The following is a 7,844-nucleotide window of genomic DNA, read 5'->3' on the forward strand; positions in this document are numbered from 1 at the left end:
GCACCACCATTCAATATGATCATGGCTGATCATCCTTAATCAGTATCCTGTTCCTGCCTTATCTCCATAACCCTTGATTCCACTATCTTTGAGAGCTCTATCCAACTCTTTCTTAAATGAATCCAGAGACTGGGCCTCCACTGCCCTCTGGGGCAGAGCATTCCACACAGCCACCACTCTCTGGGTGAGGAAGTTTCTCCTCATCTCTGTCCTAAATAGTCTATCCCGTCATTTTAAACTGTGTCCTCTGGTTCGGCACTCACCCATCAGCGGAATCATGTTTCCTGCCTCCAGAATGTCCCATGCTTTAATAATCTTATATGTCTCAATCAAATCCCCTCTCAGTCTTCTAAACTCAAGGGTATACAAGCCCAGTCGCTTCAGTCTTTCAGCGTCAGGTAGCCCCGCCATTCCAGGAATTGACCTCGTGAACCTACGCTGCACTCCCTCAATAGCCAGAATGTCTTTCCTCAAATATGGAAACGAGAACTGCACACAGTATTCCAGGTGTGGTCTCACCAGGGCACTGTACAGCTGCAGAAGGACTTCTTTGCTTCTATACTCAATCCCTCTTGTTATGAAGGCTAGCATACTATTAACCTTCTTCACTACCTGCTGTACCTGCATGCTTACCTTCATTGACTGGTGTACAAGAACACCCAGATCTATTTGTACTGCCCCTTTACCTAAATTGATTCCATTTAGGTCGTAATCTCCCTTCCTGTTCTTACCACCAAAGTGGATAACCATACATTTATCCACATTAAACTGCATCTGCCATGCATTTGAACACTCTCCTAACCTGTCCAGGTCACCCTGTAATCTTCAAACATCCTCATCACATTTCACCCTGCCACCCAGCTAGTATCATCAGCAAATTTGCTAATGTTATTATTAATACCATCTTCTGTATCATTAACACGTATTGTAAAAAGCTGCAGTCCCAACACGGATCCCTGCGGTACCCTACTGGTCACTGCCTGCCATTCTGAAATGGAGCCGTTTTTCACTACTCTTTGTTTCCTATCAGCCAACCAACTTTCAGTCCAAGTTAGTACTTTGCCCCCAATACCATGTGCCCTAATTTTGCTCACTAATCTCTTATGTGGGACTTTATCAAAAGCTTTCAGAAAGTCCAGGTACACTACATCTACTGGATCTCCCTCGTCCAGCTTCAGAGTTACATCCTCAAAATTTTCCAAAAGATTAGTCAAGCATGATTTCCCCTTCATAAATCCATGTTGACTCTGACCTATCCTGTTACTACTATCCAGATGTGTCTTAATTTCATCCTTTCTCACCATGGTGAGCATCTTTCTCACCACTGAGGTCAGACTAACTGGTCTATAATTTCCTGTTTTCTCTCTCCCATCTTTCTTAAACAGTGGTACATCGGGAAAAGGGTAGGTCATCCAACACATTGAGCCTTCCCCACTCTAGTCTTTGGTTAAATATCTCTTCAATTGACTTTTCCCAAACACTATATACACTATAGCCTTTGAAGAGATTAACTATCTGGATAAAAAATGAACTTCGGTCCGTCCATTTGGTGAAGAAGTCAACAAAGGTATACACATAAGCCTCTTCACAGAGCAACAGGTTTAAATCAATTCCTTTTGAAATGTTAACCGTTATTTGATTTTTCCAAGCAATGTGCTCAATGTCACGCCTATCCACATTGTTCTTCACCTGCCACGTATTTGCCCATTCCCTCCAATTATCTCAATCACCTTTGAACTTCTTTACATCCTGATCACCCACTCACAATCTCAATTTGGGGCCATCAGCAGATTTGGAAGATTACATACAAAGCCATTGAACAAATGTTTGATATGTATTCTGAATAGCTGGGGTCCAAACATCAATTCCTGGATTGTCATACTAGTAATTGCTTTCCACTCCAAAATACATAGAACTGTTTATGCTGATAAACATTTTCCTTGAAACTGTCCCATTCTCAACCCATGCCAGTATATTAGATCTAGCTGTTACACACTGTTATGGACCAGGACAGACATCCTCAAATCACTTCAAGGAAGTAACGCAGACCCAACCTTTTCTCATTGACTTAAGCAGGTGTAAGGTGGGTATTCAAGAGGTGATGCAGCTGAATGAAACACAAACACAAGAGGATAGCAGATAGAATAACTTAACTATCTGAAAAAAACAAATTATCTCTCAACTCCAGATTCAATCCAGTGAAACCCTTCTGCACCCCATCCAATGCCAGTACATTTTTTCTCAAGTAAGGCAGCTTAAACTTCGTACAATACTCCAGGTGTGGTCTCACCAGCACCCTGTACAGCTTCAAAATAACTTACCTGATTTTAAATTGAATCCCTTCAGCAATGAAATACAACATATAATTTGCCTTCCTCAGTACTTGCTGTACCTGCAGACCAACCTTGTGTGAATCATGCACAAGGACACCCAGGACCCTCTGCAGAACAGCATGCTGCAACGTTTTACCATTCAAATAAGAATCCTTTTTACTGGTACTCCTAACAAAATAGATGAATTCACATTTACTGACATCGTATCCCGTCTGCCAGACATTTGCCTACTCACTCAAAGTATCTGTGTTCCTCTTAAAAAGTTTCATAGATCTCTGCACACTTTGCTGTGCAACACATCTTCGTGTCATCTGCAAACTTTGACAAACTACAGTTGCTCCCAACTCCACATCATTGATATAAATTGTGAATAATTGCAGCCCCAACACTGATCCCTGAAGCACACCACTAGTCACTGATTGCCAGATATGAATAGCAATCATTTAGACCCACCCTTTGCTTCCTGTTAGTCAACCAATCTTCTAACCATACTAATACTTTACCATAACGCCTTCCATTGTTATCTTCTGCAGCAGTGTACTGTGTGGCACCTTGTCAAAGACCTTTTGGAAACATAGATACACCACATCCAATGGGGCCGCATTGTCTACCTTGCTCATAATATCTTCATAAATTTCCAAAAGACTTGTTAAGTATGACCTGCCCTTTGGGAAACAATGATGTGCCTGCGCAATGGGCCGATTTCTATCAAAATGCCTTGCTATTTCTCCCTTGATAATAAACTCAAGTATCTTCCCCATTACACAGATTGAGCTAACTGGTTTCTAATTCCCCATCTTTTATCTACCAGACTCTTTAAACAGTGGCGTCTCATTTGCTGTTTTCCAATCTGTTGGGACTGCCTCAGAGTTCATCAAATTTGAGAAACTTACCACAATTGCACTTGATATTTCTCCCGCTATCTTTTTTAGTACCCTGGGATGCATTTCATTCGGGAACTTGTCTGCCTCTAGATTCATTCACTTACCCAACACTACCTCCTCCATAATAATGATTATGCACATGTCTTCACCTATCCTCATCTCTTTGTCAATTACTGGCATGTTATTAGTGTCTTCCACGAGGAAGATCGATACAAAATGCCTGCTCAATGCCTCAGTCATTTCATCATATCCTACAACTAAATGTTCCTTCTCATCCTCTAAAGGGCCAGCATTTACGTTAGCCACTCATTTTCATTTTATAAATTTAGGGAATAATTTGCAATCTCTTTTCATATTCTGTGCTAGTTTTTTTTTTCTTGTGTTCGATACTACTTTTCTTTATAGCTCTTTTCGTGGCTTTCTGTTGACCATTAATGATTTTCCAATCTTCTTGGTTCCTGCTGTTCTTGGCCACTTTGCATGCCTTCCCTTTAAAGGTGGTAGCCTCGCTTATTGCTGAGACACCCGATGCAGATTACCCCTTTTCGTAGAGTCTTTCCTTTTCAGTGAATATACTTTTGCTAAGGACTTTGAAAAATTCCTTTGAAATCCTCCACTGCTCGTCAACTCTCACCATAAAGTATTTGTTAGTAGTCAACTTTAGCCAAGTCCTCCCTCATTCTGTTGTAGTGTCCCTCATTTAAGCACAGGACCCTGGTATTGAATTTTATCTTCACGCTCTCCATCTGTATTTTAAATTCAACCATACTGTGATCATTCCTTCCAAGTTGATTTCTAACTTTGAGGTCATTAATTATTCCTGTCTCATTTACACAGGACCAGATCTAGCATAGCTTGCTCCTTATTGTACGTGCTTTTATGTTAGAGCAGTCAAACCCAGACATTTCGGATTCACTGCTTTTAAGACACCTTTGAAAAATAAAACAAGGACAGCATGACAGCAGGCCATGGGCATTTATCAGATTTCAGTCCAAATATTTTCTCCAAAACTGTTTATATACTGATTTGATTATATTTCCTGTTTTTCTTTCAGTAGACCAAGAATTGCTTGGAAGTTTTATTTTTTTTCTTTCATGAGGGCAGAACTGAAGTAGTCGCTTCATAGTCTGACATTTTCCTGATCTCCATTCGCTGGTTTTGGATTGTAAGGAAGCTACAATTATATTTGCCAACATTTCACCATGGTATATTGTACTTTGAGAAGCTTTTACATTTCACGCTTGTTTAATGTACTTTTCTGAAACCTCTTACGTCCTGTCTTAAGCTGTTCAATGACTGACCTTCCACAACCATACAATCACAGAAGCATAGCCTGTGTAGCATCAAAATTACAGCACGATATATATTACTCCAACTTTACTGCATCAGTCCCATAGCCATGAATAGTTTGACACTTCAAGTGCTCGTCCAAACACTTTTTAATGGTTGTGAGGTGACCCGTGATAGCTCCACCACCACCCCCCTCCCCCCCCCCCCCCCCCCACCCACACCCCCCACCTCAGGAGGTGCATTTCGGATCCCCTCACCCTCTGGGTGAAAAACAATCCCTGAATCCTCTCTAAACCTCAAATCCTTCTTTTTAAACGGGTGCTCCCCTCTTCTTGGACCTCTGACTAAAAGGAACAACTGCTGTCTATCCACCCTGTATATGCCCCTCGTAATTTTATCCTTCTGAATCATGTTCCCCTCAGCTTTCTCTGCTCCAAAGTAAACAAAAGGAGCTTATGAAATCTTTCTCCATAGCTAATATGCTCCATACTTTGGAACATCCTGGTGAATCTTTGCACCCACTCCAGAACAAGCGCCTCCTTCCTGTAATGTAGCTCCCACAACCCCAAATAGTATTCCATCTTGGCCAAACCAAAGTGCTACATAGCTCTTGTAAGATATGCCTCGATGAGTAAAGACTATGCCTACTGTTTCCAATGATTTCTTACGTAACCTTTCTGTCTCCCCCGTTACATTCACGGATGTGCGGAGAAGCACCCTCTGAGCTTCCTGGTGTGCTGCCATTCATTGTGTACTCTTCTGTCTGGTTCCTTCCTCCAAAGTGCATCACCTCATATTTATCAGGGTTACATCTGCCATTGATCCACCCATCTGACCTTTCCATCTGTATCTTCCTGTAACATAAGACCTTCCTCCTCATTGCCAAACACCAGCCAATATTTGTGTCAAACACAGACTTACTTATCACGCTGTCACTCCCCCTCCACAGTCACACCTGCATCATTTATAAATACCACAAACAATAAGGGACACAGCGCTGATCATTGTGATACTTCAGGGGACACCGTTCTCCAGTCACACAAATAGCCTTCTACCACCAACTATTTTTGGAAAAAGTTTCTCTAACACTGATCTGAAACACACTGGTCTATAATTCCCTGCTCTATCACTACAACCCTTCCTATAAAGGGTGTTCTCCAGTCCATGGGCACCTCACCTGTGACCAGATTCTATTTAAACATTCGTATCAGCACCTTTCATTCCTTGTCTCCAACAGCAGCCTGAGATGTTACTGATCTGGACCTGGGGGTTAGTTCAATTTTATACCAGCCAATACATCAATCCCTGCTCACATCTTACATCAATCTGTTTAAGAGCTTCCCTGTCCATCTTCTTGAATTCTGTAGCTACATTCTCCTTTTTCCAAGTAAACAGACGTGAAGTTCTCATATAACAACCAATCAGCGTTTTCCAGTTTCACACACAGATTCCCGCCTTGATCCCAGAACAAGTCTCCTCAGCAGACCATCGTGCCATCTGAGAGATTAATCAGGAGAATGCCCATTCAGTATATGTGATCAGAATATTTTACTTAGATCAAGACATCAAAATTTTACAGGTACAGTCCAGGTACAGTCTCACCAAATCTCTGTGTTCCTAGTGCAGAATGTCGTTATTTCTAGCAGGAGCAAATCACTGCAGAAGCAGAATCTGTACTGAAACCAACACATGCTAGAGATCACAGTTAGTCAGACAGTATCCGTAAAGGAAGAGCAAACTGACACTTTGAGTCTACTTGATTCTTTATCGTCTGTATTCGGATTCCCTTTGAATGAAGGCGTTTAAAGGGGCACAGCACTGACACCTGTGGCACACCAGCGTACACCGGGCTGCAGTCACACAAACAACCTTCTACAGCCACCTATGTTCTCCAATGTTTACTCTAATGCCTTCCTTCCGCCGTTTGCATATGTTCCTCCCAATACACTTTGCTTTAATGTTTTCTGATAGCTTACCGTGTGTGCTGATTAAACCTCCACCTGAATATCTGACTGCACCACATTCACTGATTCACCATTGTTTACATCTACAAGAAATATCTTCAAGAAAACAATTGTAAATTATACCCTCCCTTTCATCAATACAGAACAACTCTCTTGAAATTCGCTATTACGTACTCAGTGTCCAATAGGTTGCAACAGATTCCCTACTGTGGATGACAACTAACTGGCCTGTATTCCTCCGCTCTCCCATGTCTTCCCTTCGTAAATATTCGAATGCATTTATAACCTTCCGAAGTGAATACTGAGAACTACAGTGGTCCCTTTTGCAATCAACATGTGTATTGCTGTTTTCTCTGAAATTTCACTTTGAATTATATCCGGTCTGTCAGACTGATCAATCCTCATCCCAGTTCTGTTTCCAAATACGATGTCGTAACTGTATATGAATGGTTTTAGTCTTTAGTTACAAAGGTCCCATGGTGACTTGGTATTTCTGGGAGATTTTCTGGATCTTCCTCTTTGAAGACAGACGCAATGTCACTGTTTCATCTCCTTGTCACTATTCTGTTCTCTACAATAAATTCTCGTATCCACACATTCGCTGTGCCACATTTGATCTTGATTTCATTTTCCTTTCAAGTATCAACAGACGCTTTTCACCAGTATTTATAATTAACAAAGAAAATCACAGCAGCGGAACAGGCCGTTCAGCCCTCGAAGCCTGTGTCAATCCAGATCCTCTATCAATACCTGTCGCTTATTTTCTAAGGTTATATATCTCTCTGCTCCCTGCCCATTCACGTATCTGTCTGGATACATATTAAATGACTCTTTCGTCCCCGCCTCTACCACCACCGCTGGCAACGCATCCCAGCACCAATAACCCACTGCGCAAAGAACTTTTTGAGCATGTCCCCAATAAACTTTTCCCCTATCATCATGAATTCTTGACCCCTAGTAACTGACTCCCCCACTCTGGGAATAAGCTTCTTGCTATCCACCCTGTTTACATCTCTCATGATTTTGTAAACCTCAATCAAGTTCTCCCTCAACCTCCGTCATTCTAATGAAAATAATCCTAATCTATCAAACCTCTCTTTATATGTCGTTCTCTCCATACTAGGCAACATTCTGGTGAAAATCCTCTGCCCTCTTTCCAAAGCATCCAGATCTTTTCAGTAATGTGGCAACCAGAACTGTCCGCAGTATTCCGAATGTGGCCGAATCAAAGTCCTATACAACTGTAGTATGGCCTGCCTACTCTTGTACGCAATAGATTCCAACAGGTTCCCTCCTGTGGGTGACGAGTTAACTGGTCTGTGGTTCTCCACTTCTTAAATTGTTAGAATGCAGGAAGGAAAGTATGCTGTATG

Source organism: Chiloscyllium punctatum, chromosome 23 (genome assembly GCF_047496795.1).
Source record: "Chiloscyllium punctatum isolate Juve2018m chromosome 23, sChiPun1.3, whole genome shotgun sequence".
NCBI lineage: Eukaryota > Metazoa > Chordata > Chondrichthyes > Orectolobiformes > Hemiscylliidae > Chiloscyllium > Chiloscyllium punctatum.